This window comes from Euprymna scolopes, chromosome 9 (genome assembly GCF_053919585.1).
Source record: "Euprymna scolopes isolate OS-2025 chromosome 9, ASM5391958v1, whole genome shotgun sequence".
In the NCBI taxonomy this organism is placed as follows: domain Eukaryota; kingdom Metazoa; phylum Mollusca; class Cephalopoda; order Sepiida; family Sepiolidae; genus Euprymna; species Euprymna scolopes.
Window position 1 is genome coordinate 116,328,558 of NC_136490.1, and position 12,818 is coordinate 116,341,375.

Below are 12,818 nucleotides of genomic sequence, written 5' to 3' on the forward strand. Positions count from 1 at the left end.
GATTTTCTGTTAAATTTAAACTTCAAAATTTTTAATAGATCATTCTACCTTCCATATGCACGTTTTTTTTTGTTTTTTTTTTTCAGTTTTATCAACCTAAATTTATCTATTCACAAAAGAGGAGGTCATGCCTGGGGGTGTCGTGTGCACTTCCTAGGACTGAACCAAACCACACTTCATCCAAACACAGAAGGGTGTGATTACAAGAAAGGCAATCCTACATTGTCAGAATTATGCCATGGTAAATCAATCTGATTATGATTAAAAGAAAAAAAAAAAAAAAAAAAAAATCACTGAAATCTTCATTTGATTTCAGCTATTAGATTATTATTATTATTGCAGGGTGGAGGAGGTTTATGACATTCACTCCCCCCCCCCATTCTTATTGGTAACTAGCAGGGTTACCCGATGTTAACTGAAGAGAATGTATAAAAAAGATGTATCATAAATTCTCTTTCTCTGTTTCCTAAACCCCCTTAGTTTTAAACACAGAGACATTAGACTTCTCTAAAAATTAGTCGGCAAAGGGAAGTAACTCCTTCATAACAAAACAGAGTTGCTTTCCTTTGGAAAACTGAATTTTTTTTCTGAATTTCTGAGATGAGGATTGATTCTTCGTATTCTTAGGATTTTTTGAATTACTGTTTTCATTTTGAGTTATTTTCACAACGTTTGGGTCAATGTAACCTCCGACCTTCTTCGAGTATATTTTATTGAACCCAGGAATCTTTCTGTTGAACTCAGAAATCTGCATGGAATTTTGAATGGAACCCTTCATTTAATCTACAGGAGGTAGTATGTTCTTGTTCCTCAGCCATGACTAGGTAGCAGTCCTAAGTAATTCACAATTATATTTTTGGTACTTATGCACGTGTTGAACCGTGCTGAAATAATAAAGTCATTATTTAGAAAGCCATTCTTAACATGGGGAGAGGAGGGTGTTTTGTACCTAACAATTTAATAAAAAAAAAAAAAATGATATTGTAAGACTAACTTGAAAATACTATTTGAAATATAGCGTGGTTCAATAAGTGCATAAGCACTGTATTTTTTGAGTGTCACCCACACTGAAAATTGAATCTTCAACCTCCAGAAGAGTGTAACTTTTACAACTGAATTTTACCAAGTATTTTATCCACTACGCCTCAGGTGCTTACAAATTACTTAGGACTTCTACCCAGTCATAGTTGATGGAACAAGAACATAGATTAAATAAAGGGTTTCCTTCAAAATTCAGTGTAGATTCCAGAGTTCAACAGAAAGATACACCTGAAGAAGGTCGAAGGTTACATCAACAGAAATGTTGTGAAAATAATACTCAAGTTGAAAGAAGTCTGAAGAATTCATTACGAATGTACCTTTTTATTTTTATTTTATTTATATTTTTTTTTTTTTTTTTACACGTTCTGCTCTAGTTTAGGATCAAAGAATTTTTTTTATAAATTTTAGATATTATTCATCAGAGGCAATGCTGATACCAACTTTGTAGGTCTTTGTTTTGTAGTTTCTGACTTTTAGCTGGACATACACACATCCACATAGCTACCCTTTATATTATAGATCATTTAAAAAAAAAAAAAAAAACAGTCACAACAGATCAAATAATCAGTTGCGAATTACTTTCTGTTATATCGAAGCAGTTGCAAACGTTTATGCAAAGGTTAGAGGGAAAAATGTGTTTTAAAGGAAATGCAATTTAGTTAAAAAAAAAAAGTTTTTAACTCTTCTATTTTTCTATCAAGAACTCTGGAAGATGTTGGGTAACCTTGTTAGTTGTTAACTGAAAGTATTAGTCATATAGCAACACGTTCTTGAAAAGTTCAATCCTATTTAGATTAGCAGCAGAAGGCTTGGCTGAGGCATCGCCCACTAGCCTCTCCCTTTCAGACAAGATCCAATCGAATAGATCTGGCACCAAACTCCAACCTCTGTCCCATCGACGCAATCTTGCAGCCCTGTACTTGTTTTACAAATACGTTAATGAAATGTGTTCCAACGAACTTGTAGAACGGGTTTCCTCTGACAAACCTGACAAGCAGCAAAATCCCACCCCTTCACTGTAAACGTCCCCCGATGCCGGAAAGCCTTTTACTCTGATAGTTTCTTCCCTCAAACTACTAAACTTTGGAATTCCCTGTTTGTATCTTGCTTCCTTGACTGTACTAACATGCAAAAATTTAAATGTAATGTGAACAGACATTTTGTTGCTAAACTCCTGATTTAGAATGTTCTTGTATACAAGGTCCTTGCTTCAACCAAGCCTTCCGCTTCTAATCTGAACAGGATTGAGTTACAAAAGGAGCCACAATCTGTAGAGATCAGTAAATCATGGTTCACAGCAACAAATTCACTCCAGGCTGTTTGCTGACATATCGTTTAAACTAGTAGCAGAATCTGCTGGCATTTTCTGAGTTTTTCTGAAACCTCTTGCCACCAATTGAGCCTTTATGATTTTCAGTAATTATCAGATGACACACTGACATTATGGTGGGTTCATATAATGCCAAGAATTAATTTGATACAATAATAATCTTGTAGACAATATCTTCTTTCCTGAATCTTTGTATCTGAACAATTGGGGCTTGTGTAGATTAGTGATCTTTTAAAGCAACTCATTTCATTTCTAAATTTTTGAGATGAGGATTGGTTATTCATATTTCATAACTAGAAATAAAAATAGGTTCTTAAGGCTCCTAAAATTCGTACTAGAATTGTCCACAAGGATATGTGGCACAGTGGTTAGAGTACTTGGAAAAGTCAATTGTAAAAAGTGATATTCTCCTGAAGGTTGAAGGTTCAATCTTCAGTGTGGGCAACAATTAGAAATTATTCAGGACCTTTATTCAGTCATACCTGATGGGACAAGAGCACGCTACCCCCCATAAAGTAAATAAAGGGTTCCGCTCGAAATTCCATCCAAATTTCCGAGTTCGAGAGAAACAGTCCGGAGTTCGACAAGATACACCTGAAGAAAGTTGAAGGTTACATCAACCAGAACGTTGTGAAAATCACCCTCAAGATGAGAACAGTAGTCTGATGAATCCAAATAATATCAACGTATTTCAGGTGAAAACATTATTGCATACTTAAGTGTCATGTCGAAATTAGTATAAATTTCAAAGTTCATGAAAAACGATCCAGTAAATGATGCGATAGATGTATTTTAAAAAAAAAAAAAAAAAAACGAAAAATCATCCACAAATATATACTTTAAAAATGTGGTTAAAAATAGCAGACCCTTAAATCAAGGGAGATAAGTCATTTTGCCATACTGAATAGTTTGCACAACTCTTTTATATTAAAACATACAAGAAAACTCAATAATTCGATAAATTCCATTTTTACTTGTAATTATTTTCCTACTGGATCATCTTTCGTTATTTTTTTTTTAATTTATACCAATTTCGATATGACACACAAGTACTCACCAATGCTTTCATCTGAAATGTGTTGGTTTAAAAGTTCACCGATCTATACAAGCATCGCATCATTTTTAGAAAAGTCTACGCATTTCTATAAAAGTGTCTGTCTGTATGCCAGTATTTTATCATTGAAGACTCAATGAATGCATCTTATTTTAGATTTCTATTTTTCATGAAAATCGCTTCAGACATGGCATGAAGCCACTTCATGTAACAAAAATAAAAATACTACTTCAAGATCAAAATCCAGTCAACAATTAGTGTTGGATGGATAGATTCAGACCCAGAAAAAAAAAAAAAAAAAAATTATGTCTGTCACTCCTGTTCGAAATAATATTTTTGGTCAATAGTTTCATAGGCATCCTTATAAAAGGCATTGTGTGTGCTGGTTGCGTTCACATTCAAAATAGTATTTTTTTTATCACTAAACATGCTGGAAACAGTTTGAATGATTACTAAGCAGTGTCCTCTAGTATCTTCAGTCTCTCTGTACAATCGGTCTGTCAAGACAACTTGGCATGAGGATGCTTCACTCTACAAGTAAACTCTAACCAAATATTGAAAAATTTTTAATTCAAAACCAAAATAAGATCTCTTCAGAAAGAATAGACACTGGCTCATCATAAGAGCGATGGCATACTTTCTCCTAGTGATGTTATCTCAAGTGACATTGATATTTCGCCAAACCAGATGAATTCTGATCCTGGAATCCAGCAAAACCAAGCAAAGATCACAAGAAAAATAAACTATAACATAATTGGTTGCAAGAGGAAAATTATTGCTTTTTACTGCTTCATGAACTTGAAATTTGAGAAGTAGAGAAAAAAACTTAGATAAACACTAAGATATCAATGCATCTCAAAGAAATTGAGTGTAAACCCCAGGAAAGGGTCCTTCAATCTCTAAAAAAAAAAAAAAAAAAAAAAAAAAACTGAGATAAAACAAAAAATTTGAATAGATGCATTTTAAAAATATGTATTGTTTTATTAGTGTTAAATGACTAAAAACCAAATTTAATGCAAATCTGAAATATTTGATTTTTCATATGGAATATCCCCCCCCCCCACCAACAAATCATTTTAAAAGAAAATGAAATTGGAGGAATATTTATTAAATACTGTTAAAATTTAAAAATAAAATCAGAGGCAACTAAATTTTAACAAACTGATTCTCTTCCCTCTTTGCATAAAACTAAATCGAACTAAATGTAGTTCACATTACTCATCCTTATGCTTAAAAGAAATGTTCTAAATTCATAACGATTGACTTAGGACTGAATGATATAGATAAAATCTATAAATACACACTTTCCTTGAAACATTTAATCATTAAATATAATTTCTGTTTACATACTTTAATGTTTTCTAGTTGTATAAGAAGTTTTTGTGTTTCTGGCAAGAACTGGTCGAAGGATCTGCCATAATCGCTTTTTACCCAAATACTTTCTGATCCCACTTCAGAGGTGGTTATCAATAAAGATGCTAGGATATTTACAGGAGTTTTTTTTTTTCTTTCTTTTTTTAAATATCTAATGTTGTTTTTTCTGTTTTCTGGGTTTTTTTTTTTTTTTCAATGTTGTAAATAGTTGTACGAGAAAGGAGTAAGTACAGTAAAAGGTTTTTGATGAAGAGTTTTATAAAAAAATGGAAAAAGAAATGAAAACTGAGGCACAAAAGAAGATAAGCATTAAAAGAAGAGGTGAAACACAGCAAAAAAATAAAAGGAAATATAAAAAAAAAAAAAAAAAAAAAAAGAGAGGATGCAATTAAGCTTACAACACAAATTCTGTTTTGAAAGGTAGGGAGCATTTGCCGAAGACGAGGTAATAAAATGATGAAAATATTTTGGCCACCATTTGGAAAATAGAAATGGTTACTCGTTCTATCAGTTTTAGGTATCATCATTTTACCTTAAGTTTATATAGTAAAGTGAAGCCTACTCTAAAGTCTAAATTATTTTTTGTTTTCCCATTTCTTGGGCGCTGATGTGTAATCACTCAAAAAAAAAAAAAAAAAAAAAAAAAAAAAAAATGTAACATAGTGTTTCTATTTTTCCATTGCTAGCATTGCGACAAGGGCAAAAATTAAACAAAAAAAAAAAAAAAAATATGACATGATTTGTTGTCACATAGAATATATTTTTCTAATTGACTAAATTTGTTTTTCAAACAAATTACATATGAAGAAAATGTTAAACTGAATGAAAAAAAAAGAAATTTGCAAGGATATTTTCGGAAGCTATCTGATGAATTATGCATATTTCTATTATATAGAGAAATAATAAATAAATATATGTATATATTTTTTTTTCTTTCCGTGACACGTTCAATATAAGTAGAACCCCCCACACACACACACCACCCTTCTGTACCACTCACAGCCCCAGTAAAATTATGACCTATTTTTATTTTTATTTCAAATTTACATTCTGTTGTGAAAAGTTTTGAATAATCTTCCAATAGGTCCTAATGCGATCTTTCCTTTTTTTTTTTTTTTTTCCTATCCTCTTTCTTAGAGAGCTCACAATTTTTTATAAACTCCTTATGAACTTTTTATAATTTTTTTGAAGAGCTCCATTTTTCTTTTTTAATTTCTCTCTAATCTATCCCATTTTTCATTTTTGGCGTCGAGAGGTTCCAGGTCGCCTGATGAAGTCTCTTTGACTGAAACAGATGGCTATTTGTAGCGACCATATGTAATTGTTTACCCCAAATAAAAAATATTTTGCTCTTTTTATTGAGCACTATTTAACAACCTCATTGTCTTCATTAGTTCTGACTTTTGAACACCTCAAACATAGAACTACTTCATTTACTCACATAAAATTAATATATGAAAGTATAGATTTATGTGTAAACTAAGTATTTACTTCAAAAGTGCTCAATACGTCGTTTCATCCACTCTAGGATTCCTCAGGCTTATGCGCATAAGCCTGAGGAATCCTAGAGTGGATGAAACGCTGAATATTCAGTGTAGCTTAATCGCCATATATATTTTATAAGTTACTATATATATATATATATATATATATATATATATATATATTCTTGAAGTTTTACATTTGGATTTTACCGTCACTGAATTTTTTATCTTCCACCAGACTATCCATTCATGTGTAATCACCTTTTTCTTTACCATATTCCCTCTGCTTAACTTATTTTGTTTTCAAGTAAGATCTTTGACTTACTTGTTGTTTCATCAAATACTTCTGCATGCAAAATCCGATCCCGCATTTTGCTAATTCCTACCCTCTGATGAGAAGGAGAGTATTTCTTCGAAACTCCGCAGATTAAGGACTATCCATTTATCTAGTGTTTCCTTTTCAGATTAAATATGTTTTTAACTCATTTCAAAGTGTTTTTTTAACATATTTTATTAACTGTTTGCTCATATATATATATACATATATATATTATATATACAAACTGCGACAGAAATATCTACCACATTTTAAACTTTCAACTATATGTTGCTAATGAACTTATGCAAATGTCAATGTTTTCATTTAGTTAATAACTTGCCATTTTTTCCAGGTAACCTCATCAAACAATGTTTTGGACTGGTGCACATCATGCTTTACTGTTAGAAATGCTTTTGAAGAATGGTGAATGTGTAACCGCAACACAGAGCTTTCGAGTTCATTACAAGTTAGGACGGCATCATGCTGTTCCAGATAGAAAATAAATACAGCTATGGGTTGCAAATTACAGAGCTACAGGTTTGGCACTTAAAAGAAAGCCACCTGGAAGGCCTTGAACGGCAGACAATATTCGTTAGTCTCCTACATGTTCAGCTTGCAAACATGCTTTGGCCTTAGAATTATCTGCTTGAAGTCAGAAGAATTCTATACACTGATATGCAGTTCCATCTATACAAATTAATGATTGTTCAGAAATTGCATGAGTGCTGGGAAGATCACTTCTCAAAATGTGGGAAATATTTCTGCAGCACCCTACGTGTGCGTGTGTGTGTGTGTGTGCAATGCACACAGGGTGATGTGATGCGCAAGTGTGTTAGCTATAAGGTAGCGTCTTGGCTTACGCACCATCTCGCTCTCAGCAACCACCACTGGCTAGCCTTGCGCGAAACGAGAAGCCGAGTGCGTAAGTCTTCTCCTGTCAGTACACAGCCTCTCCATCATCAAGACCTCTGCTGTGCCTCCTCGTGGTCACACACGGTAACTGGTTGTCATACGACTCCAGGCTGAATCAGTAGAGGATCTCGGAACAGTAGGGAGTCCCAGAGGGACTGTGCTACGGCCCACGGACGTGTGGACATGCCCTGACACATTACCAATCCCTATCCCAGCCATGGGTCAAATGGCCTCACTGCCTTGTGAGAGCCATGGAAATGGATAAGGCTAGGGGAGCAACCCCGACAGAAACGATGGAGTGGAGCCCCTTAGGCGGTTGGATAGCATACTTGCCTCCCTCCGGCAGCTCCTGCACCCTTGTTCGTCCCCAGCCGTCTCGACTATGTCTTGCCGTTGGAATTGGGCGGGCCAGGACGAGAGAGTGAGGCCAATGCAGCGCAAGTCCCCCTCACTATAATCCAAATCCAGCGCAAGTCAGGGTGTCAAACATTGCGTCAACACCAAGCCCTGTGGCGATGGGCGAGCGGCAAAGCAGCAGGTGTGGAAATCACTGGGAGCTGTAGCTGCAAACCTGCACACAGGCGACCCAGAAACTGGTCGTACTCCACTCGACCGAAGCAGCGAGGGGGTGCAGGCAACTGGCTGGCCGACCGAGCAGTCCTTTTCAGGATCACTCTGCTCGCCTCCATGGCATGAGGACGGGGCGATAAAAGGAGCCCTAAACATAGCTGCTTCACCATCACCCCTGGCCAGCATACCGCGGCTGGCGGGGTTTCCCTCACAGCGGTCGAGACATGAGAAAGAAAGGGTTGGTGCTTACCTTAGCATCATGGAATGTCCGTACTTTGCTCGACAACACCAGAGCTGACCGACCCGAGAGAAGAACTGCTCTCGTAGCAAGGGAGCTTGCCCGTTATAAGGTAGACATCGCAGCCCTCAGTGAGACTCGCCTCTCAGACAAGGGTCAACTGACAGAGTCAGGTGGCGGCTACACCTTTTTTTGGAGTGGACGCAGCGGCGAGGAGCGCAGAGAGGCTGGCGTGGGCTTCGCCATCAAGACTGAGCACGTGAGGAAGCTGGTTAGCATCCCGGACGGCATCAATGACCGACTGATAAAGATGCAACTCCCGCTTAACAAGGCAAGAACCGCCACACTGATCAGCGCCTACGCACCAACCATGACTAACCCCAAAGATACCAAGGACCAGTTCTATGAAGATCTGGAAAGCCTCATCTCTCGCTGAGAGAAGCTCATCGTCCTCGGCGACTTCAATGCCCGCGTTGGCATGGACCATTCCACTTGGGACCGGGTCCTTGGCCACCATGGAGTGGGCAAGTGCAATAGCAACGGCCTACGGCTGCTCAGCCTTTGCGCTGCACACGACCTTTCCATCACCAACACCATGTTCCGCCTACCCACCCGTAACAAGACGTCGTGGATGCACCCACGCTCCCACCACTGGCATCTGATTGACTACGTCATCATCAGGGCAAGGGACAGGAGAGACGTAAGATTGACCAAGGCTGTGTGTGGTGCCGACTGTTGGACAGATCACCGCCTGATCATATCCAAAATGTGCCTCTACATCCAACCCAAGAGGCGGCCTCAGGGCCAGAAAGTCACAAAGCGCCTTGACCTGGAAAAACTTAAAAGTCCAGATGTCATCCATGAGCTACAGGAAGCAATCAAAGACAAGCTATCTGTCCCCCTCACCATCTCGGACACTATCGAAGATCAGTGGGCACACCTCAGAGACTCCACCTACTCCATCGCTCTCGAAATCATTGGACCCAAGCAAAAGAAGCACCAGGACTGGTTTGATGAAAATGACTCTGAGATTCAGCCCCTCCTGGAGGAGAAACGCCAACTTCTCCGTGCACATCAGAGTGACCCCAAGTGTTTTGCAAAGAAAGCTGCCTTCATCAACATCCGCAGCAAGGTGCAGGCCAGACTCCGCTCCATGCAGGATGCCTGGCTCAGCGCCAAAGCAGATGAGATCCAGGAGCATGCCGATAGCCAGGATATGAGGAAGTTTTACGATGCGCTGAGGGCTGTCTACGGTCCCCAGTCCTCTAGCTCCTCCTCCCTGCTTAGCTCCGATGGAACAACTGTCTTGAATGACAAAAAGCAGATCCTTGATAGATGGGCGGAGCACTTTAACAGTGTGCTAAACCAACCATCTTCCATCAACGATGAAGCCATCGATCGACTACGCCAGGAGCCTATCAACGAGGAGCTCGACATCCCACCCTCGTCAGAGGAAGTAAGCAAAGCCATCAAGCAACTTTCTTCTGGGAAGGCCCCCGGCCCCGACTCAATTCCAGCAGAAGTATATAAAGCTGGTGGACCTACACTACTTTTAAGACTAACAGAACTCTTCCAATCCATGTGGGAGAGTGAAGAATTACCGCAAGATTTTCGTGATGCTACTATCGTTCACATTTACAAACGCAAGGGAAATCGTCAGTCATGTGACAACCACCGCGGGATATCCCTTCTTTCCATCGCCGGGAAAATCCTGGCCCGCGTCCTTCTCAACCGCCTGCTGGTGCACCTTGAAGATGGTCTTCTTCCCGAGAGCCAGTGTGGCTTTCGAGCGGGCCGCGCGACGACTGATATGATCTTTGCTGCACGCCAACTGCAGGAGAAGTGTGTCGAGCAGCACCGGGGCCTCTACACCACGTTCGTCGACCTGACCAAGGCCTTCGACACTGTTTGCCGAAATGGCCTCTGGCGGATCATGAAAAAATTTGGTTGTCCAAACAGGTTCATCGCCATTGTCAGGCAGTTCCATGAGGGCATGACCGCTCGTGTCCTGGATGACGGCGACCCCTCAGAACCCTTCCCTGTGACCAACGGGGTCAAGCAGGGCTGTGTCTTAGCCCCAACGCTCTTCAGCATGGTTTTCTCTGCCATGCTCCAGGACGCTTTCAAAGACAGTCACTCTGGCATTGTCATCAAGTACAGATGTGACGGGGAATTGTTTAGCATCAGGCGAATGCAGGCAGTCACGAAAGTGAGGGAAACCATCATCAGAGATCTTCTCTTTGCCGATGACTGTGCCCTTAATGCCCCAAAAGAGATAGAGATGCAACGTCAAATGGACGGATTTTCCACCAGTTGTGACAACTTTGGTCTCACCAACAGTACAAAGAAGACAGAAGTTATGTACCAACCCGCCCCAGGAGATGCATACCATGAACCCGGCATCACTGTCAAAGGACAGAAGATCCATGCTGTGGAGCAATTCACCTACCTTGGCAGCACCCTCTCCCGCACTGCCAACATTGACATTGAGGTTAACCATAGGATCTCCACAGCGAGCAGTGCATTTGGAAGACTTAGAGACAATGTGTGGAAGAGGAGAGGCATTACACTCGCAACCAAACTGAAAATATACCGAGCGGTCGTCCTGACAACCCTATCTACGCCTGCGAAACTTGGACGCCATATAAAAGACATGAAAAACAGTTGAATGGCTTCCACCTCAGATGCCTCCGTAATCTTCTCAACATCCGCTGGCAAGACAGAATTCCTGACACAGAAGTCTTGAAGCGCGCGGGGCTCCATACCATCACCACCATAATCCGCAAAACCCAGCTCCGGTGGGCAGGCCATGTCTATCGCATGCACGACAGCCGAATCCCCAAACAACTTTTCTATGGGGAACTCAGCCAGAGAAAGCGGAATGCAGGGGGCCAAAAGAAATGATATAAAGACTGTCTGAGAACGTCCCTAAAAGACTTTGACATCAGCCCCCAGTCTTGGGAGAGTCGCGCTGCTAAACGTTCGGCCTGGCGTTGCGTCATCAGCCTAGGAGCCGACAGGGCAGAGAATCAACGCATGACACACGACCAGCAGAAGCGCAAGAGGAGGAAGGAGAGAGCTGCCTGTTCACAGCCTGCCGATACCGCCTTCACGTGTCCAGAGTGTGGAAGAGTCTGCCGAGCACGGATTGGCCTCATCAGCCATCTCAGGACCCACAAACCCCTGACGCCGAATTGATTGATACCTTGGTCATCGTCGATTCCGACGGACGAGCAAGAGAGAGGAGTATGTGTACGAGTCATCCATACAGACAGTTTCTCTGTATCCTAGCTCTTAAATGTGGCTAAACCGGCACCAATCCCAAGCCCGGGAACCCCCAAACAAAAACTTGTATTAAAAAAAAAAGTGTTAAAATCGGTTCAAAAATATGCATTGACATAACTGTCAGATCCACCAAATGCCATATCATTTACAGATCATCTAAATTCACTGCAAGAAGATTGACACTATTGAATATATTGAATCTATTAGGTTGACAAGAAAGGTCTTGCACAATTTTTAATTTTGATTTCAAATGATGTATTTTCAAATAAGTTTTTCTTATATTCCTTTACTTTGTATAACATTTTAAAAAGTTTTTTTGCTCTATCTGATCTTTTAAATTACAATCGTTTTAAAACCATTGTTTTCTTTTCAGAACGTTGAATACAAGATGGAAAAGAAGCAAATTTGCACAATTTTCTTATTTCAATTCAAGCTAGGCCAAAAAGCTACTGAAACAGCCCACAATATCAATGAAGCATTTGGCCCAGAAATCTGAACGTACAGTACAATGGTGGTTTAAAAATTTCATGGCGGTAAGAAGTGTCTTGAAGATGATGAGTGTAGTGGTCGGTCATCGGATGTTGACAACGATCAATTAAGAGCCTTAGTTGAAGCCAATCCACACACAACTGTTTGAGAACTTGCTTCTGAATTAAACGTAACGTATACAATGATTTCCAACCACTTGAGAGAGATTAAAAAGACAAAAAAACTTGATAAATGGATGCCTCACGAATTGAACAACAACCAAAAGAAATGCCGTTACGAAGTTACCTCTTCTCTTCTTTTACGCAACAAGAACGGCTCATTTCTCAACCAGTTTTTGACTTGCGATGAAAAGGGGGTTCTTTATGACAACCGGTGATGCTCAGCTTAGTGGTTGGATGCAGACGAAACGCCACGACACTTGCTGAAGCCAGAGTTGCACCAAAAGAAGGTCATGCTGACTTTGGTGGTTTGCGACTGGTCTCATCCATTATAGTTTTTTGACTGCAAGCGAAACCATTATGGCAGAGAAGTATTGTCAAAAAAATGGATGAAATGCATCAGAAACTTCGATAACAACAGCCAGCATTAGTCAATAGAAAGGCCCAATTCTCCTCGACAATGCTCGACCACACGTTGCTAAACTGACCCTGTAGAAGTTGAATGAATAGGGCTACGAAACTCTGCCTCATCCGACATACTCTCCAAATCTATCACCTACCGCA

At 39.7% G+C, this 12,818-nt stretch overlaps 1 protein-coding gene across 2 annotated transcripts in view; it reads right to left on the minus strand.

Moving 5' to 3' along the window:
• Window positions 1–12,818, minus strand: part of LOC145284814 (coatomer subunit zeta-1-like) — a 113,530-nt gene that overhangs the window by 74,531 nt on the left and 26,181 nt on the right. The window lies entirely within an intron of this gene.